This window comes from Apostichopus japonicus, chromosome 19 (assembly GCF_037975245.1).
Source record: "Apostichopus japonicus isolate 1M-3 chromosome 19, ASM3797524v1, whole genome shotgun sequence".
Lineage (NCBI taxonomy): Eukaryota > Metazoa > Echinodermata > Holothuroidea > Aspidochirotida > Stichopodidae > Apostichopus > Apostichopus japonicus.
In genome coordinates, this window is record NC_092579.1 from 16,229,055 (window position 1) to 16,253,560 (window position 24,506).

General features: G+C 39.5%; 1 protein-coding gene across 4 annotated transcripts in view; it reads right to left on the reverse strand.

Annotated features, from left to right (window-relative positions):
* LOC139960104 (uncharacterized) overlaps positions 1 to 24,506 on the reverse strand; it is a 60,499-nt gene that overhangs the window by 26,820 nt on the left and 9,173 nt on the right. Inside the window, exon 1 of one of the 4 annotated variants that reach the window (XM_071958210.1) lies at positions 12,246 to 12,266. The exons of 1 other annotated variant lie outside the window; for it this stretch is intronic. The gene's annotated coding sequence lies outside the window, so the exon portion shown is untranslated. Of the gene's footprint in view, positions 1 to 6,712; positions 6,929 to 12,245; positions 12,267 to 24,506 lie in introns of those variants that run through there. 2 more of the 4 variants (XM_071958208.1, XM_071958207.1) reach the window with 2 other exon arrangements.

Consider the following 24,506-nt stretch of genomic DNA (forward strand, 5'->3'; position numbering starts at 1 on the left):
GGGCCCTAATCAAAACCGGAACGCCTTGGACCACCTAACCAATGGGCCATATGAACTCTTAAGACAATGTAGAAGTGTACCAAAATGCGTCTTGCCTGGTCAAAAGAGTGCTTGACCAATTTAATTGACCACTACATCATTACTTCTTAAATGAGAGTAACAGGACCTCGAAAAAGCTTTGGGACCTAATCTATGCAGCACGCCTTGGATCACCAAACCAATGATTCAAATGAACTCTAAGGACATTGTAGGAGAGCACCACAATGCGTCTTGGCCAGTCCAAAGAATGCTTGACCAATTTAATTGACCACTAAATCATTACTTCTTTAATGAGTGTAACAGGACCACGAAAAAGCTTTGGGCCCTAATCCATGCAGCACGCCTTGGATCACCTTACCAATGGGCTATATGAACTCTTAAGACATCAATTGAAGAAGAGTACCATAATGCGTTTTGCACGGTTCAAAGAATGCTAGACCAATTTAAATGACCACTACATCATCACTTCTTAAATTAATGTAAAAGGACCGCGAATAAAAAGCCTTTGGGTCCTAATCAAAACCAGAACGCCTTGAACCAACTAATCAATGGGTCATATGACAATGTAGAAGAGTACTATAATGCATCTTGCCCGGTCCGAAGAATGCTTGACCAATTTAAATGACAGTACTACATCATCACTTCTTAAATTACTGTAACAGGATCACGAATAAAAGCATTTTGGCCCTAATTAAGACCAGAATGCCTTGGACCACCTTACCAATGGGCCATATGAACTCTTAAGACAATGTAGAAGAGTACCACAATGGGTCTTGCCCGGTCAAAAGAGTGCTTGACCAATTAAAATGACCACTAAATCATTACTTCTTAAATGAGAGTAACAGGACCAAGAAAAAGCTTTGGGCCCTTATCCATGCAGCACGCCTTGGATCACCAAACCGATGGTTCAAATGAACTCTAAGGACATTGTAGAAGAGTACCACAATGCGTCTTGGCCAGTCCAAAGAATGCTTGACCAATTTAAGTGACCACTAAATCATTACTTCTTTAATGAGTGTAACAGGACCACAAAAAAGCTTTGGGCCCTAATCCATGCAGCACGCCTTACATCACCTTACCAATGGGCCATATGAACTCTTAAGACATTGAAGAAGAGTACCATAATGCGTTTTGCCCGGTTCAAAGAATGCTTGACCAATTTTAATGACCACTACATCATCACTTCTTAAATTAATGTAAAAGGACTGCGAATAAAAAGCCTTTGGGTCCTAATCAAAACCAGAACGCCTTGAACCAACTAATCAATGGGTCATATGACAATGTAGAAGAGTACTATAATGCATCTTGCCCGGTCCGAAGAATGCTTGACCAATTTAAATGACAGTACTACTGTACATCATCACTTCTTAAATTACTGTAACAGGATCACGAATAAAAGCATTTTGGCCCTAATTAAGACCAGAATGCCTTGGACCACCTTACCAATGGGCCATATGAACTCTTAAGACAATGTAGAAGAGTACCACAATGGGTCTTGCCCGGTCAAAAGAGTGCTTGACCAATTAAAATGACCACTAAATCATTACTTCTTAAATGAGAGTAACAGGACCAAGAAAAAGCTTTGGGCCCTTATCCATGCAGCACGCCTTGGATCACCAAACAGATGGTTCAAATGAACTCTAAGGACATTGTAGAAGAGTACCACAATGCGTCTTGGCCAGTCCAAAGAATGCTTGACCGATTTAATTGACCACTAAAACATTACTTCTTTAATGAGTGTAACAGGACCACGAAAAAGCTTTGGGCCCTAATCCATGCAGCACGCCTTACATCACCTTACCAATGGGCCATATGAACTCTCAAGACAATGTAGAAGAGTACCACAATACGTCTTGCCCGGTCAAAAGAGTGCTTGACCAATTAAAATGACCACTAAATCATTACTTCTTAAATGAGAGTAACAAGACCACGAAAAAGCTTTGGGCCCTAATCCATGCAGCACGCCTTGGATCACCTTACCAATGGGCCATATGAACTCTTAAGACATTGAAGAAGAGTACCATTATGCGTTTTGCCCGGTTCAAAGAATGCTTGACCAATTTAAATGACCACTACATCATCACTTCTTAAATTATTGTAAAAGGACCGCAAATAAAAAGCCTTTGGGTCCTAATCAAAACCAGAACGCCTTGAACCAACTAATCAATGGCTCATATGACAATGTAGAAGAGCACTAAAATGTGTCTTGTCCGGTCCGAAGAATGCTTGACCAATTTAAATGACCACTACATTTCACTTCTTAAGTTAATGTAAAGGGATCACTAAGAAAAAAGCATTTGGGCCCTAATCAAGACCAGAATGCCTTGGACCACCTTACCAATGGGCCATATGAACTCTTAAGACAATGTAGAAGTGTACCATAATGTGTCTTGCCCAGTCCAAAGAGTGCTTGACCAATTTAAATGACCACTAAAATCATTACTTCTTTAATGAGTGTAACGGGACCACGAAAAAGCTTTGGGCCTAAATCCATGCAGCACGCCTTGGATCTCCAAACTGATGGGTCCAAAGAGTGCTTGACCAATTTAAATGTCCACTAAGTCAATACTTTTTTAAATGAATGTAACAGGACCTGAAAAACTCCTTAAGGCCCTTATCAAACCCAGCACGCCTTGGACCACCCATCCAATGAGTCATATGAACTCTAATGACAATGTAGAACAGTACCATAATGCGACTTGCCTGGTCCAAAGAGTGCTTGACCAATTAAAATGACCACTAAATCATCAATTTCTTAAATTAATGTAACAAGACCTGAAAAAAAACCTTTAGGCCCCAATCACAACCAGCAAGCCTTGGACCACCTAACCAATGGGTCATATGAACTCTAAAGACATTTACAAGGGTACCATAATGCATCTTGCCCGGTCCAAAGAGTGCTTGACCAATTAAAACGACCACTACATCATCACTTTTTAAATTAATGTCCAACTCATATATAGTGTATATCGTGCATTTTAGTGTCAACCGGTAGCATTACAAATTGTACTTTGGACCCTCAAAAAATGAAAAAAAGAGAACTCATTTTAAGTGTATTCCAATTAATGGCTGCATGTCTATATATGGCCAAATTCTGTAGGAAAGCTTTTACAATTTAAGAAGGTTACCTCTAAATGACTTTTGAATTCATCGATATGTCAGCATATAACACTACTTACATAAATCACTTACAAATTTTCAGCCAAATCAACGGGGTAAATTGCAATGTGGCAGTTATTTGAACACAATGGCTTAAAGCGACAGTATTTTTCAGGGCTGTAGCAAGGCTGTAGCAGGCTTGTAGCAGGCATGCACTGTCATAAAAGCTCAGATTGAAGCTTACAGCCGGACAAACAATCAAAGTAATAAACCATATCCCTAGGCCTATCATGCATGCATTAACGGCACATGCAGTAACATTCAAACACTGAACAATATCACCTTAACTCTCCTAACGTGGGTCAGACACATTCGTAGAAGGAAAGAAGGAAAATGTGACCATTTCCGATATATTTAATTCATTTGGGAATACAAATGCGAAAAAGCAATTAAACTATCAACATGCTGCAGATTCTTTCAGTTATCTATCACTTAAGAATTTTAATGGTTCGACGCAAGGGAGCAATCAGGCATGAACTCTCAGCCTTTTTAAGGTAATTCCATGGACATGGTAGGCATTCAGTTGGTACATCGGTATCAATTAGTTCTAGCCTAATGTTCAAGCTCCCTTTTTCGAAATCTTCTAGAAAACACCCGGGTGAATCATTCAATTACAATCAGAACGCATGGTCTTTGTTCTGCTCCTTTATTTTAATGGTTCGACACAAGGGAGCAATCACGCATGAACTCTCAGCCTTTTTAAGGTAATTCCATGGACATGGTGGGCAGTCAGTTGGTACATTGGTATCAATTAGTTCTAGCCTAATGTTCAAGCGCCCTTTTTCGAAATCTTCTAGAAAACACCCGGGTGAATCATTCAATTACAATCAGAACGCATGGTCTTTGTTCCGCTCCTTCACCTTTTTTTTTTAATGAAGTATTGAGTAATAGTGAAATGGAACATCTTTGCACATAGATTGGTAAAAGTGTATCAATTCTACTAGATTTGTAGTAATTTTGGCATGAAAAGTAATTGGCAAAAGTAATTTTGGCATGAAAATATCTCTGCTGCAAGTACATTTCAATCCAATCAGAGAATACATGGGGAGGGGGGGGGGTTGATATTAAGCATGTAATATTTCTTCTGACTTCTATTCTTCCATAATTGACTCAGCATATAGCCTTATTTATATTTACCGAAGAATTAATACATTAAATACAAAATTTTGTAAGCTGTGATTAGAAAGTGTAATTTTGACTTTATTTAACAAATGCAAAATTGACCTAAAATCTGGCACTTTGGTTTAATGGATTGAATTGAGTAAACATGAGTAAAATTGCTAGATTATTGAAGTTATAATTAATATTTAGGAAAAAACTGAATAAAAAGAAATTTAATAAAACCTCATACTAACTCTGGTCGATGTTTAGTTGGAATAAAATTTATGTCTGGGTAGAACTTTTTCACTTGGAGACTATTTTACTAAATAAACTATTAAAGTAAGTTTATCTCCGCTTGACCCGAGATTGTCTTTGTCAGCTCTAGAATGTAGCAGTGCAATCTTTCATAATCTACGAAGGGGGTAACAGCGTTCACAACCACCTTCAAGGAGAGAGGCAAGAAAACTTCTCTGTTCTTTAAATCTGTAAATATGTGACGTGTGAAATGAATAAAAGAAGTGGTTTTCATTGCGTTGTCAGTCTACAGAAATCACTTCATTCTGAGAAATGGAGTTGCGCCCCCCCCCAAAGAGTGCGTGTGTGTTTATCCGGAATGGGGAGGAAATTTTGTATGCTGATGATTGTAAAGCACCGATTATAGCATTAAACTTGCGTGCCAAAGGCAGGGGCGTAGCGAGCGGGGGGGTGTGGGGGGTGTCACACCCCCCCAATAATTTGGTCGCTGTCGGCAAATTTTGGGTCTGTCGGCAAAAGGAGAAAAGGTGAAGAGAGCGGAAGGGGAAGAACGAAGGAAAGCTGAATAGAAAAAGGAGAACGGGAGCTTCTTCCGTGCCAAATTTGACTTCAAATCAAATCAAATTTGACTTAAAATATGCACCAGATTGCATCTAAGGACGTTTCAAAACTAAAAATTTTCCAAAGGGGAGGGGGGCACCCCTCCCCTTAGACCCCTCCCCCATTTCAGTCACCACTTCCAGATCCGTCGGCAAATCAAATTTGACTTAAAATATACATCAGATTGCATCTAAGGGCGTTTCAAAACTAAAAATTAGACCCCTCCCCCATTTCAGTCACCACTTCCAGATCCGTCGGCAAATCAAATTTGACTTAAAATATACACCAGATTGCATCTAAGGACGTTTCAAAACTAAAAATTTTCCAAAGGGGAGGGGGACACCCCCTCCCCTTAGACACCTCCCCCATTTCAGTCACCACTTCCAGATCCGTCGGCAAATCAAATTTGACTTAAAATATGCACCAGATTGCATCTAAGGATGTTTCAAAACTAAAAAAATTGCCAAAGGGGAGGGGGACACCCCCTCCCCTTAGACCCCTCCCATTTCAGTCACCACTTCCAGATCCGTCGGCAAATCAAATTCTCCACACCCCCCCAACAAAAACCCCTTCGCTACGCCCCTGGCCAAAGGTGTTGCTTTTGTTTTGTTGGTTGGCTGGTCCAAGGCGTGCTGGTTTTGATTAGGGCCTTAAGGAGTTTTTCAGGTCCTGTTACATTCATAAAGTGATGATTTATTGTAAAGTTTAAATGGCCAAGCACTCTTTGGACCGGGCAAGACGCATTATGGTACTGTTCTACATTGTCCTTAGAGTTCATATGACCCATTGGTTAGGTTGTCCAAGGGGTGCTTGTTGTAGTTGGGACCTAAAGGTTTTTCTTTCAGATCCTATTACATTCATCCAAAAATTGTTGGTCATTTTAATTGGTCAAGCACTCTTTGGACCAGGCAAGACGCATTATGGTATCCTTCTACAATTGTCTTAAGAGTTCATATAACCCATTGGTTAGGTGGTCCAAGGCGTGCTTGTCTTGATTAGGGCATAAAGTGATTTTTCAGGTCCCGTTACATTAATTTAAGAACTGATGAAGTAGTGGTCATTTCAATTGGTCAAGAACTCTTTGGACCGGGCAAGATGCATTATGGTACCCTTGTACATTGTCATTACGAGTTCATATGACCCATAGATAAACCTCTTTCCACGGCCAAATGTTGAACATCTTGTAAGAATGCTTTCATTTTGCCATAGGTGTTACGTCGATACCATGATTGTCGAATAAGTATAACTGAACAGGTAGCAGCTGTTTCTCATTCGTGAATGTCGAACGAGGAATGGGGAATAAGTATCTAACTTCACACCGGTCTAGTTCACTAGTTTCGTAGGCAAACAACCCTACCGCAAGTATATACTAGTACTAGTTCATAAGTTCGCAATAAGTATGGGCATAACATTAGGCCTAGTCCTACCTTCTTCAAAATGTAACGGTACTTAAACTATGCTCAAGCCTATATATTATAGTCATTAACTAGGCGTAGTACTACGGGCCTAGGCCTAGTCACATATAACAAGGTGTAGTATCTTGATAGTAGGCTAATACCATTATCTGTAGGCTGACCGAAGTCACGTACAACCGCCTCTCCGTATGCTATCTTTTAATGAGAAGTTCTAAACATACTCAATATTAACTCCAAAGTAATGTCTACCGGTTTCAAATACATCTCTTTTCAACTAGACACCACAACTTTCCTTGTTTCATTTCGAACTGATAATCGGCATTTAGCAACCTTACTTCCCGTCTCGTCTCATCGCGGCTATTTACCATACTTTCCAATAATAATTACTGGTACTACTTTGGACCAATTAGGAGTGCCGGTTTCAATGACGTATTTAAACATGAAAGGGGACTGGCCGACACTTTAAAACTTCAAATTCAGCGGACATTTTGTTTCTACTTAACTTCTACTTAAGTTTCGGCTTCCTCGAAATTAGGAGACTTTTTATCTCGAAACGTCGACTGTTCATCTTGAAATATTCAATTCGATTTCATTTCAGCTGTTTGTTGATATTTTATATTTTTTTGCCAAATTTTCTTTTTTTTTGTTCCCCATTTTTTTAAAACAAGATATTTAAAGCTACACTTACACAATGCATACGGTAATTGTTATTGTTTTATATAGGCTACATATATATGAATAGATGTAGTAGAGTCAGTTTCAAAACGTACAAGGGATAACTGGTACGTCGAGCTTCCAAGAGCTTAGGGTGTATGGTTGACCGACTTCGATGAAAGACAAGACTAGAAAACATCCATATTAATGAGGCAGGGCACGCGACAGACGCGCTTGGCGGGAACTTCATTTCAAACTTTAGGATCGGAAGAGAAGCAGTGTAACCTTTTACAGACTAATGCGGGCTGCTTGAAGACGTGGGGTTTCTACATGAGAATCAACATGTCAGTATTGGCATAAAATGTTGGGAATGCAGGCTGCTTTGCAGTGAAGGTGAGTAATCTTATTTAAGTTACTTTTGTTTTGGCTGAGGAATGCAAAACATCTTAAAGAGATTGCTAATCATGTGCGTAACTGTAAAATAATTATAACACCAAATGCTTGTAAACAGAAGGCATACGTCAGATATCTTAAGTGCAACGTGTTTGGCCTTTACGTAACGGTAATGCTAAGTGTGAATAGGCCCTGTTGTAGTCACAGAAGCTAGCTTGTTTTACCCGAGCTCATTTAATATATATACATATTCCTGGGTTACTGTTTGTAAAGATGCAAGGGGAGAAATATATTAGTAGAGCATACACATCCATGGTGTTTAGTCCATCTGTGTCTTGGACTCTCTTCAATCATACTTTCCCTTTGGTTTTCTTTCGAAATAATCCCAAGGTAAACTGTTGACTGTGTTGAGATGCAACATTTGTTCAACCCAAATTTATACAAAAACCATCATTTATACAAACATGACAAATGTAATAATTAATGGCCAATACAAGAACAATGAATCTCAAGTGGCTCTATGATGTCATATATGTAAACTTGATTAGTTATCTAGCCTTGTGTGTAAAGAAGCATTAAATCTGTATCATATCTCCCAAATGAAATGAGATATTTGCTTATATGTTTGGAGAAGTAATGCTTTGCATTTATCACATGAACCAAGAATGATTTTAGGATTATTGCCTTCTTTTAAAAGAGTAGTGCAAACTCTAGCTAGGCTGCTCTACTATTAATTGATGTTTTGAGATACCATTCATATTAAAGACGAGAAAAAAATGTTATCTTTCACCATACTTGTTCATGCGGTTAAGTAGGCTATACGTCTATATATGTTATGACATGACCAAATTTTAAGTTACTGTTGATTAATCTAGTCAAAGTAACCTATGAACACAGAGGGATGTGCCCAGGATTTCCTGAGTGCCGGGTATACTGATCGCCGTCCTGGGGGAGGGTCTTAGGGGAGGGGTGTTTTTTGGATTTATGAAGGTGCTCACATGCCAAATAATGGCACTTGTTTAGCTTTTTCAGTATACACAAGTGCTAGTTTTGCTAACAATTTACATTTTTTTTTTTTTCAATTTATGTTGAATATATTGTTAACAATGTCGGGATTTTAGATGAAAATAGTGCTGGGCGGGATTCACGATTTTTAAGACAGTGCTGGGCGGTAATTTTTAGTGCTGGACGGGGCTCAGATGCCAAATACCCTGGCCCTTGCGTAGCTTTTTCAGCACACACAAGTACTAGTTTTGCTAACAATTTACATTTTTTTATTTTATTTTTCAATTTATGTTGAATGTATTGTTAACAATGTCAGTATTTTAGATGAAAATAGTGCTGGGCAGGATTCACGATTTTTAAGACAGTGCTGGGCGTTAATTTTTAGTGCTGGGCGGGGCTCAGATGCCAAATACTGGCAATTGCGTAGCTTTTTCAGCACACACAAGTACTAGTTTTGCTAACAATATACTTTTTTTTTTTTAATTTCAATTTATGTTGAATATATTGTTAATAATGACGGGATTTTAGATGAAAATAGTGCTGGTCGGGTTTCACGATTTTTAAGACAGTGCTGGGCGGTAATTTTTAATGCTGGGCGGGGCTCACATGCCAAATACCCTGGCCCTTGCGTAGCTTTTTCAGCACACACAAGTACTAGTTTTGCTAACAATCTACATTTTTTAATATTTTTTCAATTTATGTTGAATATATTGTTAACAATGTCGGGATTTTAGATGAAAATAGTGCTGGGCGGGATTCACAATTTTTAAGACAGTGCTGGGTGGTAAATTTTAGTGCTGGGCGGGGCTCAGATGCCAAATACTGTCAATTGTATAGCTTGCACACACAAGTACTAGTTTTGCTAACAATTTACATTTTTTTTTTAAATTTCAATTTATGTTGAATATATTGTTAATAATGACAGGATTTTAGATGAAAATAGTGCTGGGCGGGATTCACGATTTTTAAGACAGTGCTGGGTGGTAATTTTTAGTGCTGGGCGGGGCTCAGATGCCAAATACCCTGGCCCTTGCATAGCTTTTTCAGCACACACAAGTACTAGTTTTGCTAACAATCTACATTTTTTAATATATTTTCAATATATGTTGAATATATTGTTAACAATGTCGGGATTTTAGATGAAAATAGTGCTGGGCGGGATTCACGATTTTTAAGACAGTGCTGGGTGTTAATTTTTAGTGCTGGGCGAGGCTCAGATGCCAAATACCCTGGCCCTTGTGTAGCTTTTTCAGCACACACAAGTACTAGTTTTGCTAACAATTTACATTTTTTTTTTTTTTTTTCAATTTATGTTGAATATATTGTTAACAATGTCGGGATTTTAGATGAAAATAGTGCTGGGCGGGATTCACGATTTTTAAGACAGTGCTGGGCGGTAATTTTTAGTGCTGGGCGGGGCTCAGTGCCGCCCAGCGAGGGCACAGCCCTGAACACATAAAGGTGCCGTCAAAATGTTAAGATCCTTTTCTCGATAATTGCTGCAAAATGTTGAACTGATCGCATTCTGATGGAAGCGTAATCAAAAATGTTGTTGAATAGGCCTATGTTGAATGGAGATCATCACTTTTTGCTGCAAATTGTGGAAATGATGAGTTTCTGACGTGAGCATAAGTTGTCTTTTTGTTTCCAAATGTTGCAATGAGTGACAATTGTTAGTAATTTTGTAGGAAAAGTTGAAATTCCTCTCTTATTACATTAAAGAAATTTCTCATTTTGTTGCAAAATGTCAATATATATCCATGAAGATGAAAATTTTGACGATACGTTCTTAAACGTTTCTTATTTTATGGGACTTTCTTTCTTAGATACGTTTGCTGGGACCAGGAAACCTACAAGGATTGCAATTTAAATTTAGGGTATACTCGAAACAAAATTAAGGAGAAACTTAACGTACAATTCTACTGGTTTGCTTCTAGAACGATGACAATGCGGACGAGGACCAAGACGAAAGATCGACGGAAGAACAAAAGGAACCAGGTTATGAACTACACAGAAGTAGAACAAACAACGGTGTAGTAGTGGTATCATATATATAAATTCTCAATTCTACACAGAGGAAGCCAACAGACTACTCGGCAACACTCAACACTACAAACTCCTAGATTCTGATCCTACTCAAGAAATCACACAAAACGTGAAAAGAGTCATCCAAAAGATAGTCTCTAACGGTTCCATTGACCGCAAGTTAGGCCAAAACCTCCTGGAAAACTACCCAAAACCTGGTCGCTTTTATTTTCTGCCTAAAATTCACAAAGAAAGCAATCCCGGGAGGCCCATAAAATCGGGTAATGGCACAGCGACTGAAAAAATTCCCAAATTCGTGGATCTCCTCATCCAACCTCTCATTTCGGCCCTACCGTCCTATGTGCAGGACACTACGGATTTCATCCGGAAAATTGGGGAAATAAAAAATCTTCCCTTATCTTCTCTGTTAGTTTCCTTGGATGTGTCTTCGTCATACACAAATATCCCTAACGAAGAGGGCATTTCGGCCTGCACAAAAGCATTCAAACCGAAACGTGGCTAAACCCCCACGAAGAAAGAATTGGCCGAATTAATGCAACTTACCTTGACCAACAATAATCTGGTATTTGGCAACAAACACTACCTCCAAATTCATGGCACCGCAATGGGTACCAAAATGGTACCGTCTTTTGCCAACATCTTTATGGGAAACTTCGAGAAAGAATTTTTATCTCGACAAAACTTGAAACCACACACGTGGTTACGTTACATTGATGATATCTTTATGATATGGACCCATGGTGAGGGAAATCTAAAACTCTTCATTGATGGCATAAACTCGTTTCATCACACTATCAAATTCATTGCTGATTTTTCTGGACATGGCATTCACTTTCTGGACACCACCGTGACCCTACAAAATGGTTCACTCAAAACAGACTTGTTCAATAAACCCACGAACAAGCACAACTACCTCATACCAAGCAGTTGCCATCCACGTCACTGTACCAGAAATATTCCGATTTTGATTCACGCACTAAAGAACTGTCACAACACCTCCTAAATAGACAGTATTTTCGGGGTACTATTGAAAATGCCATCAAAAAGGCTAAAAGCAAACCCCGTACCGAAACATTGACGTACAAAACTCGTCAAACCAGTTCCAAAAGGGTACCATTGGTTACTGAATTCCACCCTGGTCTCCCACCACTGGCTAATATTCTGGCATTCAGAAGAATTTTCACCTACTTCAAGGCACCGAACGCCTGAAATCAGTATTCCCATAATTACCTGTCATCGCTTTTAAAAGACCCAGCAACCTACGGGATATCTTAGTTCGGGCATCCTTTCGGGATGACACCCCATTAGGGGAGAGCAAAACAGAAACTACAGGATCATCGCCCTGTACACAAAATTGCAAAACGTGCTTACTTGTCGATTCGACCGGGGCCTTTCAGAGCAACCAAACCAAACGCACGTTCCAAATTCGGCACAAAATTAACTGCCTATCCAAAAATGTCATTTACCTCATCTACTGCAATATTTGTAACGTACGATACATTGGAGAGTCAAAACACACTCTTAGAATGAGAATGACACAACATAGATCGGCGATCAAAACAAAAAAGATCTACCAACCTGTTGCAAATCACTTCAATCTCCAAAATCATTCAATTGAGAATTTGCGTGTTATTGCCATTGACCAGAACGATTCTTGGACAGATAAATCTAGGAAAGCGAAAGAAAATTTTGCCACGAGCAAAAGAGTAACAACGTTTGTGTATTTGTATTGCAATGATTTAAATATTTATATGCCAATTTGAAGAGTGTTTAAAAAAAACATATTGCATCATTTAGTTAAAGAAATGCCTGATTGTTCGTTTCTAGTTTATATTTTATAGATGTTTCAGACGTTCCCAGCCAGCAATACCACCTTCCACAACTCACCGGCTACCTTCCCCCAGCCTTTTGCCACGAGCAAAAGAGTAATAACGTTTGTGTATTTGTATTGCAATGATTTGTGTCCTGGGTATGACTCTAAACTACATCCAGTAGTGGGGCCTTGACTTGGGAAAGTTGAGGTTCTGGGGAGTGTGGAGCTGCCCCTTAGCCACTATTGCTCCCAGGTGTGCCCTGACCCGGGGCATGAGTACCTGCTTAGGGTCCCAATTATGGGTGAAATAATATCAGCTCTACTGATTAATGCAACTTATCTTGACCAACAATAATCTGGTATTTGGCAACAAACACTACCTCCAAATTCATGGCACTGCAATGGGTACCAAAATGGCACCGTCTTTTGCCAACATCTTTATGGGAAACCTCGAGAAAGAATTTTTATCTCGACAAAACTTGAAACCACACACGTGGTTACGTTGCATTGACGATATCTTTATGATATGGACCCATGGTGAGGCAAATCTAAAACTCGTTTCATCACACTATCAAATTCACTGCTGATTTTTCTGGACATGGCGTTCACTTTCTGGACACCACCGTGACCCTACAAAATGGTTCACTCAAAACAGACTTGTTCAATAAACCCACGAACAAGCACAACTACCTCTTACCAAGCAGTTGCCATCCCGTCACTGTACCAGAAATATTCCGATTTTGATTCACGCACTAAAGAACTGTCACAACACCTCCTAAATAGACAGTATTTTCGGGGTACTATTGAAAATGCCATCAAAAAGGCTAAAAGCAAACCCCGTACCGAAACATTGACGTACAAAACTCGTCAAACCAGTTCCAAAAGGGTACCATTGGTTACTGAATTCCACCCTGGTCTCCCACCACTGGCTAATATTCTGGCATTCAGAAGAATTTTCACCTACTTCAAGGCACCGAACGCCTGAAATCAGTATTCCCAGAATTACCTGTCATCGCTTTTAAAAGACCCAGCAACCTACGGGATATCTTAGTTCGGGCATCCTTTCGGGATGACACCCCATTAGGGGAAAGCAAAACAGAAACTACAGGATCATCGCCCTGTACACAAAATTGCAAAACGTGCTTACTTGTCGATTCGACCGGGGCCTTTCAGAGCAACCAAACCAAACGCACGTTCCAAATTCGGCACAAAATTAACTGCCTATCCAAAAATGTCATTTACCTCATCTACTGCAATATTTGTAACTTACGATACATTGGAGAGTCAAAACACACTCTTAGAATGAGAATGACACAACATAGATCGGCGATCAAAACAAAAAAGATCTACCAACCTGTTGCAAATCACTTCAATCTCCAAAATCATTCAATTGAGAATTTGCGTGTTATTGCCATTGACCAGAACGATTCTTGGACAGATAAATCTAGGAAAGCGAAAGAAAATTTTGCCACGAGCAAAAGAGTAATAACGTATGTGTATTTGTATTGCAATGATTTAAATATTTATATGCCAATTTGAAGAGTGTTTAAAAAGAACATATTGCATCATTTAGTTAAAGAAATGCCTGATTGTTCGTTTCTAGTTTATATTTTATAGATGTTTCAGACGTTCCCAGCCAGCAATACCACCTTCCACAACTCACCGGCTACCTTCCCCCAGCCTTTTGCCACGAGCAAAAGAGTAATAACGTTTGTGTATTTGTATTGCAATGATTTAAATATTTATATGCCAATTTGAAGAGTGTTTAAAAAAACATATTGCATCATTTAGTTAATGAAATGCCTGATTGTTCGTTTCTAGTTTATATTTTATAGATGTTTCAGACGTTCCCAGCCAGCAATACCACCTTCCACAACTCACCGGCTACCTTCCCCCAGCCTTTTGCCACGAGCAAAAGAGTAATAACGTTTGTGTATTTGTATTGCAATGATTTAAATATTTATATGCCAATTTGAAGAGTGTTTAAAAAAACATATTGCATCATTTAGTTAATGAAATGCCTGATTGTTTGTTTCTAGTTTATATTTTATAGATGTTTCAGACGTTCCCAGCCAGCAATACCACCTTCCACAACTCACCGGCTACCTTCCCCCAGCCTTTTGCCACGAGCAAAAGAGTAATAACGTTTGTGTATTTGTATTGCAATGATTTGTGTCCTGGGTATGACTCTAAACTACATCCAGTAGTGGGGCCTTGACTTGGGAAAGTTGAGGTTCTGGGGAGTGTGGAGCTGCCCCTTAGCCACTATTGCTCCCAGGTGTGCCCTGACCCGGGGCATGAGTACCTGCTTAGGGTCCCAATTATGGGTGAAATAATATCAGCTCTACTGATTAATGCAACTTATCTTGACCAACAATAATCTGGTATTTGGCAACAAACACTACCTCCAAATTCATGGCACTGCAATGGGTACCAAAATGGCACCGTCTTTTGCCAACATCTTTATGGGAAACCTCGAGAAAGAATTTTTATCTCGACAAAACTTGAAACCACACACGTGGTTACGTTACATTGACGATATCTTTATGATATGGACCCATGGTGAGGCAAATCTAAAACTCGTTTCATCCCACTATCAAATTCACTGCTGATTTTTCTGGACATGGCGTTCACTTTCTGGACACCACCGTGACCCTACAAAATGGTTCACTCAAAACAGACTTGTTCAATAAACCCACGAACAAGCACAACTACCTCTTACCAAGCAGTTGCCATCCCGTCACTGTACCAGAAATATTCCGATTTTGATTCACGCACTAAAGAACTGTCACAACACCTCCTAAATAGACAGTATTTTCGGGGGTACTATTGAAAATGCCATCAAAAAGGCTAAAAGCAAACCCCGTACCGAAACATTGACGTACAAAACTCGTCAAACCAGTTCCAAAAGGGTACCATTGGTTACTGAATTCCACCCTGGTCTCCCACCACTGGCTAATATTCTGGCATTCAGAAGAATTTTCACCTACTTCAAGGCACCGAACGCCTGAAATCAGTATTCCCAGAATTACCTGTCATCGCTTTTAAAAGACCCAGCAACCTACGGGATATCTTAGTTCGGGCATCCTTTCGGGATGACACCCCATTAGGGGAGAGCAAAACAGAAACTACAGGATCATCGCCCTGTACACAAAATTGCAAAACGTGCTTACTTGTCGATTCGACCGGGGCCTTTCAGAGCAACCAAACCAAACGCACGTTCCAAATTCGGCACAAAATTAACTGCCTATCCAAAAATGTCATTTACCTCATCTACTGCAATATTTGTAACTTACGATACATTGGAGAGTCAAAACACACTCTTAGAATGAGAATGACACAACATAGATCGGCGATCAAAACAAAAAAGATCTACCAACCTGTTGCAAATCACTTCAATCTCCAAAATCATTCAATTGAGAATTTGCGTGTTATTGCCATTGACCAGAACGATTCTTGGACAGATAAATCTAGGAAAGCGAAAGAAAATTTTGCCACGAGCAAAAGAGTAATAACGTATGTGTATTTGTATTGCAATGATTTAAATATTTATATGCCAATTTGAAGAGTGTTTAAAAAGAACATATTGCATCATTTAGTTAAAGAAATGCCTGATTGTTCATTTCTAGTTTATATTTTATAGATGTTTCAGACGTTCCCAGCCAGCAATACCACCTTCCACAACTCACCGGCTACCTTCCCCCAGCCTTTTGCCACGAGCAAAAGAGTAATAACGTTTGTGTATTTGTATTGCAATGATTTAAATATTTATATGCCAATTTGAAGAGTGTTTAAAAAAACATATTGCATCATTTAGTTAATGAAATGCCTGATTGTTCGTTTCTAGTTTATATTTTATAGATGTTTCAGACGTTCCCAGCCAGCAATACCACCTTCCACAACTCACCGGCTACCTTCCCCCAGCCTTTTGCCACGAGCAAAAGAGTAATAACGTTTGTGTATTTGTATTGCAATGATTTAAATATTTATATGCCAATTTGAAGAGTGTTTAAAAAAACATATTGCATCATTTAGTTAATGAAATGCCTGATTGTTTGTTTCTAGTTTATATTTTATAGATGTTTCAGACGTTCCCAGCCAGCAATACCACCTTCCACAACTCACCGGCTACCTTCCCCCAGCCTTTTGCCACGAGCAAAAGAGTAATAACGTTTGTGCATTTGTATTGCAATGATTTAAATATTTATATGCCAATTTGAAGAGTGTTTAGAAAAACATATTGCATCATTTAGTTAATGAAATGCCTGATTGTTTGTTTCTAGTTTATATTTTATAGATGTTTCAGACGTTCCCAGCCAGCAATACCACCTTCCACAACTCACCGGCTACCTTCCCCCAGCCTTTTGCCACGAGCAAAAGAGTAATAACGTTTGTGTATTTGTATTGCAATGATTTAAATATTTATATGCCAATTTGAAGAGTGTTTAAAAAAACATATTGCATCATTTAGTTAATGAAATGCCTGATTGTTTGTTTCTAGTTTATATTTTATAGATGTTTCAGACGTTCCCAGCCAGCAATACCACCTTCCACAACTCACCGGCTACCTTCCCCCAGCCTTTTGCCACGAGCAAAAGAGTAATAACGTTTGTGTATTTGTATTGCAATGATTTGTGTCCTGGGTATGACTCTAAACTACATCCAGTAGTGGGGCCTTGACTTGGGAAAGTTGAGGTTCTGGGGAGTGTGGAGCTGCCCCTTAGCCACTATTGCTCCCAGGTGTGCCCTGACCCGGGGCATGAGTACCTGCTTAGGGTCCCAATTATGGGTGAAATAATATCAGCTCTACTGATTAATGCAACTTATCTTGACCAACAATAATCTGGTATTTGGCAACAAACACTACCTCCAAATTCATGGCACTGCAATGGGTACCAAAATGGCACCGTCTTTTGCCAACATCTTTATGGGAAACCTCGAGAAAGAATTTTTATCTCGACAAAACTTGAAACCACACACGTGGTTACGTTGCATTGACGATATCTTTATGATATGGACCCATGGTGAGGCAAATCTAAAACTCGTTTCATCACACTATCAAATTCACTGCTGATTTTTCTGGACATGGCGTTCACTTTCTGGACACCACCGTGACCCTACAAAATGGTTCACTCAAAACAGACTTGTTCAATAAACCCACGAACAAGCACAACTACCTCTTACCAAGCAGTTGCCATCCCGTCACTGTACCAGAAATATTCCGATTTTGATTCACGCACTAAAGAACTGTCACAACACCTCCTAAATAGACAGTATTTTCGGGGGTACTATTGAAAATGCCATCAAAAAGGCTAAAAGCAAACCCCGTACCGAAACATTGACGTACAAAACTCGTCAAACCAGTTCCAAAAGGGTACCATTGGTTACTGAATTCCACCCTGGTCTCCCACCACTGGCTAATATTCTGGCATTCAGAAGAATTTTCACCTACTTCAAGGCACCGAACGCCTGAAATCAGTATTCCCAGAATTACCTGTCATCGCTTTTAAAAGACCCAGCAACCTACGGGATATCTTAGTTCGGGCATCCTTTCGGGATGACACCCCATTAGGGGAGAGCAAAACAGAAACTACAGGATCATCGCCCTGTACACAAAATTGCAAAACGTGCTTACTTGTCGATTCGACCGGGGCCTTTCAGAGCAACCAAACCAAACGCACGTTCCAAATTCGGCACAAAATTAACTGCCTATCCAAAAATGTCATTTACCTCATCTGCTGCAATATTTGTAACTTACGATACATTGGAGAGTCAAAACACACTCTTAGAATGAGAATGACACAACATAGATCGGCGATCAAAACAAAAAAGATCTACCAACCTGTTGCAAATCACTTCAATCTCCAAAATCATTCAACTGAGAATTTGCGTGTTATTGCCATTGACCAGAACGATTCTTGGACAGATAAATCTAGGAAAGCGAAAGAAAATTTTGCCACGAGCAAAAGAGTAATAACGTATGTGTATTTGTATTGCAATGATTTAAATATTTATATGCCAATTTGAAGAGTGTTTAAAAAGAACATATTGCATCATTTAGTTAAAGAAATGCCTGATTGTTCGTTTCTAGTTTATATTTTATAGATGTTTCAGACGTTCCCAGCCAGCAATACCACCTTCCACAACTCACCGGCTACCTTCCCCCAGCCTTTTGCCACGAGCAAAAGAGTAATAACGTTTGTGTATTTGTATTGCAATGATTTAAATATTTATATGCCAATTTGAAGAGTGTTTAAAAAAACATATTGCATCATTTAGTTAATGAAATGCCTGATTGTTCGTTTCTAGTTTATATTTTATAGATGTTTCAGACGTTCCCAGCCAGCAATACCACCTTCCACAACTCACCGGCTACCTTCCCCCAGCCTTTTGCCACGAGCAAAAGAGTAATAACGTTTGTGCATTTGTATTGCAATGATTTAAATATTTATATGCCAATTTGAAGAGTGTTTAAAAAAACATATTGCATCATTTAGTTAATGAAATGCCTGATTGTTTGTTTCTAGTTTATATTTTATAGATGTTTCAGACGTTCCCAGCCAGCAATACCACCTTCCACAACTCACCGGCTACCTTCCCCCAGCCTTTTGCCACGAGCAAAAGAGTAATAACGTTTGTGCATTTGTATTGCAATGATTTAAATATTTATATGCCAATTTGAAGAGTGTTTAAAAAAACATATTGCATCATTTAGTTAATGAAATGCCTGATTGTTTGTTTCTAGTTTATATTTTATAGATGTTTCAGACGTTCCCAGCCAGCAATACCACCTTCCACAACTCACCGGCTACCTTCCCCCAGCCTTTTGCCACGAGCAAAAGAGTAATAACGTTTGTGTATTTGTATTGCAATGATTTAAATATTTATATGCCAATTTGAAGAGTGTTTAAAAAAACATATTGCATCATTTAGTTAATGAAATGCCTGATTGTTTGTTTCTAGTTTATATTTTATAGATGTTTCAGACGTTCCCAGCCAGCAATACCACCTTCCACAACTCACCGGCTACCTTCCCCCAGCCTTTTGCCACGAGCAAAAGAGTAATAACGTTTGTGTATTTGTATTGCAATGATTTGTGTCCTGGGTATGACTCTAAACTACATCCAGTAGTGGGGCCTTGACTTGGGAAAGTTGAGGTTCTGGGGAGTGTGGAGCTGCCCCTTAGCCACTATTGCTCCCAGGTGTGCCCTGACCCGGGGCATGAGTACCTGCTTAGGGTCCCAATTATGGGTGAAATAATATCAGCTCTACTGATTAATGCAACTTATCTTGACCAACAATAATCTGGTATTTGGCAACAAACACTACCTCCAAATTCATGGCACTGCAATGGGTACCAAAATGGCACCGTCTTTTGCCAACATCTTTATGGGAAACCTCGAGAAAGAATTTTTATCTCGACAAAACTTGAAACCACACACGTGGTTACGTTGCATTGACGATATCTTTATGATATGGACCCATGGTGAGGCAAATCTAAAACTCGTTTCATCACACTATCAAATTCACTGCTGATTTTTCTGGACATGGCGTTCACTTTCTGGACACCACCGTGACCCTACAAAATGGTTCACTCAAAACAGACTTGTTCAATAAACCCACGAACAAGCACAACTACCTCTTACCAAGCAGTTGCCATCCCGTCACTGTACCAGAAATATTCCGATTTTGATTCACGCACTAAAGAACTGTCACAACACCTCCTAAATAGACAGTATTTTCGGGGTACTATTGAAAATGCCATCAAAAAGGCTAAAAGCAAACCCCGTACCGAAACATTGACGTACAAAACTCGTCAAACCAGTTCCAAAAGGGTACCATTGGTTACTGAATTCCACCCTGGTCTCCCACCACTGGCTAATATTCTGGCATTCAGAAGAATTTTCACCTACTTCAAGGCACCGAACGCCTGAAATCAGTATTCCCAGAATTACCTGTCATCGCTTTTAAAAGACCCAGCAACCTACGGGATATCTTAGTTCGGGCATCCTTTCGGGATGACACCCCATTAGGGGAGAGCAAAACAGAAACTACAGGATCATCGCCCTGTACACAAAATTGCAAAACGTGCTTACTTGTCGATTCGACCGGGGCCTTTCAGAGCAACCAAACCAAACGCACGTTCCAAATTCGGCACAAAATTAACTGCCTATCCAAAAATATCATTTACCTCATCTGCTGCAATATTTGTAACTTACGATACATTGGAGAGTCAAAACACACTCTTAGAATGAGAATGACACAACATAGATCGGCGATCAAAACAAAAAAGATCTACCAACCTGTTGCAAATCACTTCAATCTCCAAAATCATTCAATTGAGAATTTGCGTGTTATTGCCATTGACCAGAACGATTCTTGGACAGATAAATCTAGGAAAGCGAAAGAAAATTTTGCCACGAGCAAAAGAGTAATAACGTATGTGTATTTGTATTGCAATGATTTAAATATTTATATGCCAATTTGAAGAGTGTTTAAAAAGAACATATTGCATCATTTAGTTAAAGAAATGCCTGATTGTTCGTTTCTAGTTTATATTTTATAGATGTTTCAGACGTTCCCAGCCAGCAATACCACCTTCCACAACTCACCGGCTACCTTCCCCCAGCCTTTTGCCACGAGCAAAAGAGTAATAACGTTTGTGTATTTGTATTGCAATGATTTAAATATTTATATGCCAATTTGAAGAGTGTTTAAAAAAACATATTGCATCATTTAGTTAAAGAAATGCCTGATTGTTTGTTTCTAGTTTATATTTTATAGATGTTTCAGACGTTCCCAGCCAGCAATACCACCTTCCACAACTCACCGGCTACCTTCCCCCAGCCTTTTGCCACGAGCAAAAGAGTAATAACGTTTGTGTATTTGTATTGCAATGATTTGTGTCCTGGGTATGACTCTAAACTACATCCAGTAGTGGGGCCTTGACTTGGGAAAGTTGAGGTTCTGGGGAGTGTGGAGCTGCCCCTTAGCCACTATTGCTCCCAGGTGTGCCCTGACCCGGGGCATGAGTACCTGCTTAGGGTCCCAATTATGGGTGAAATAATATCAGCTCTACTGATTAATGCAACTTATCTTGACCAACAATAATCTGGTATTTGGCAACAAACACTACCTCCAAATTCATGGCACTGCAATGGGTACCAAAATGGCACCGTCTTTTGCCAACATCTTTATGGGAAACCTCGAGAAAGAATTTTTATCTCGACAAAACTTGAAACCACACACGTGGTTACGTTACATTGACGATATCTTTATGATATGGACCCATGGTGAGGCAAATCTAAAACTCGTTTCATCACACTATCAAATTCACTGCTGATTTTTCTGGACATGGCGTTCACTTTCTGGACACCACCGTGACCCTACAAAATGGTTCACTCAAAACAGACTTGTTCAATAAACCCACGAACAAGCACAACTACCTCTTACCAAGCAGTTGCCATCCCGTCACTGTACCAGAAATATTCCGATTTTGATTCACGCACTAAAGAACTGTCACAACACCTCCTAAATAGACAGTATTTTCGGGGTACTATTGAAAATGCCATCAAAAAGGCTAAAAGCAAACCCCGTACCGAAACATTGACGTACAAAACTCGTCAAACCAGTTCCAAAAGGGTACCATTGGTTACTGAATTCCACCCTGGTCTCCCACCACTGGCTAATATTCTGGCATTCAGAAGAATTTTCACCTACTTCAAGGCACCGAACGCCTGAAATCAGTATTCCCAGAATTACCTGTCATCGCTTTTAAAAGACCCAGCAACCTACGGGATATCTTAGTTCGGGCATCCTTTCGGGATGACACCCCATTAGGGGAGAGCAAAACAGAAACTACAGGATCATCGCCCTGTACACAAAATTGCAAAACGTGCTTACTTGTCGATTCGACCGGGGCCTTTCAGAGCAACCAAACCAAACGCACGTTCCAAATTCGGCACAAAATGAACTGCCTATCCAAAAATGTCATTTACCTCATCTACTGCAATATTTGTAACTTACGATACATTGGAGAGTCAAAACACACTCTTAGAATGAGAATGACACAACATAGATCGGCGATCAAAACAAAAAAGATCTACCAACCTGTTGCAAATCACTTCAATCTCCAAAATCATTCAATTGAGAATTTGCGTGTTATTGCCATTGACCAGAACGATTCTTGGACAGATAAATCTAGGAAAGCGAAAGAAAATTTTGCCACGAGCAAAAGAGTAATAACGTATGTGTATTTGTATTGCAATGATTTAAATATTTATATGCCAATTGAAGAGTGTTTAAAAAGAACATATTGCATCATTTAGTTAAAGAAATGCCTGATTGTTCGTTTCTAGTTTATATTTTATAGATGTTTCAGACGTTCCCAGCCAGCAATACCACCTTCCACAACTCACCGGCTACCTTCCCCCAGCCTTTTGCCACGAGCAAAAGAGTAATAAAGTTTGTGTATTTGTATTGCAATGATTTAAATATTTATATGCCAATTTGAAGAGTGTTTAAAAAAACATATTTAATCATTTAGTTAATGAAATGCCTGATTGTTCGTTTCTAGTTTATATTTTATAGATGTTTCAGACGTTCCCAGCCAGCAATACCACCTTCCACAACTCACCGGCTACCTTCCCCCAGCCTTTTGCCACGGGCAAAAGAGTAATAACGTTTGTGTATTTGTATTGCAATGATTTAAATATTTATATGCCAATTTGAAGAGTGTTTAAAAAAACATATTGCATCATTTAGTTAATGAAATGCCTGATTGTTTGTTTCTAGTTTATATTTTATAGATGTTTCAGACGTTCCCAGCCAGCAATACCACCTTCCACAACTCACCGGCTACCTTCCCCCAGCCTTTTGCCACGAGCAAAAGAGTAATAACGTTTGTGTATTTGTATTGCAATGATTTAAATATTTATATGCCAATTTGAAGAGTGTTTAAAAAAACATATTGCATCATTTAGTTAAAGAAATGCCTGATTGTTTGTTTCTAGTTTATATTTTATAGATGTTTCAGACGTTCCCAGCCAGCAATACCACCTTCCACAACTCACCGGCTACCTTCCCCCAGCCTTTTGCCACGAGCAAAAGAGTAATAACGTTTGTGTATTTGTATTGCAATGATTTGTGTCCTGGGTATGACTCTAAACTACATCCAGTAGTGGGGCCTTGACTTGGGAAAGTTGAGGTTCTGGGGAGTGTGGAGCTGCCCCTTAGCCACTATTGCTCCCAGGTGTGCCCTGACCCGGGGCATGAGTACCTGCTTAGGGTCCCAATTATGGGTGAAATAATATCAGCTCTACTGATTAATGCAACTTATCTTGACCAACAATAATCTGGTATTTGGCAACAAACACTACCTCCAAATTCATGGCACTGCAATGGGTACCAAAATGGCACCGTCTTTTGCCAACATCTTTATGGGAAACCTCGAGAAAGAATTTTTATCTCGACAAAACTTGAAACCACACACGTGGTTACGTTACATTGACGATATCTTTATGATATGGACCCATGGTGAGGCAAATCTAAAACTCGTTTCATCACACTATCAAATTCACTGCTGATTTTTCTGGACATGGCGTTCACTTTCTGGACACCACCGTGACCCTACAAAATGGTTCACTCAAAACAGACTTGTTCAATAAACCCACGAACAAGCACAACTACCTCTTACCAAGCAGTTGCCATCCCGTCACTGTACCAGAAATATTCCGATTTTGATTCACGCACTAAAGAACTGTCACAACACCTCCTAAATAGACAGTATTTTCGGGGTACTATTGAAAATGCCATCAAAAAGGCTAAAAGCAAACCCCGTACCGAAACATTGACGTACAAAACTCGTCAAACCAGTTCCAAAAGGGTACCATTGGTTACTGAATTCCACCCTGGTCTCCCACCACTGGCTAATATTCTGGCATTCAGAAGAATTTCACCTACTTCAAGGCACCGAACGCCTGAAATCAGTATTCCCAGAATTACCTGTCATCGCTTTTAAAAGACCC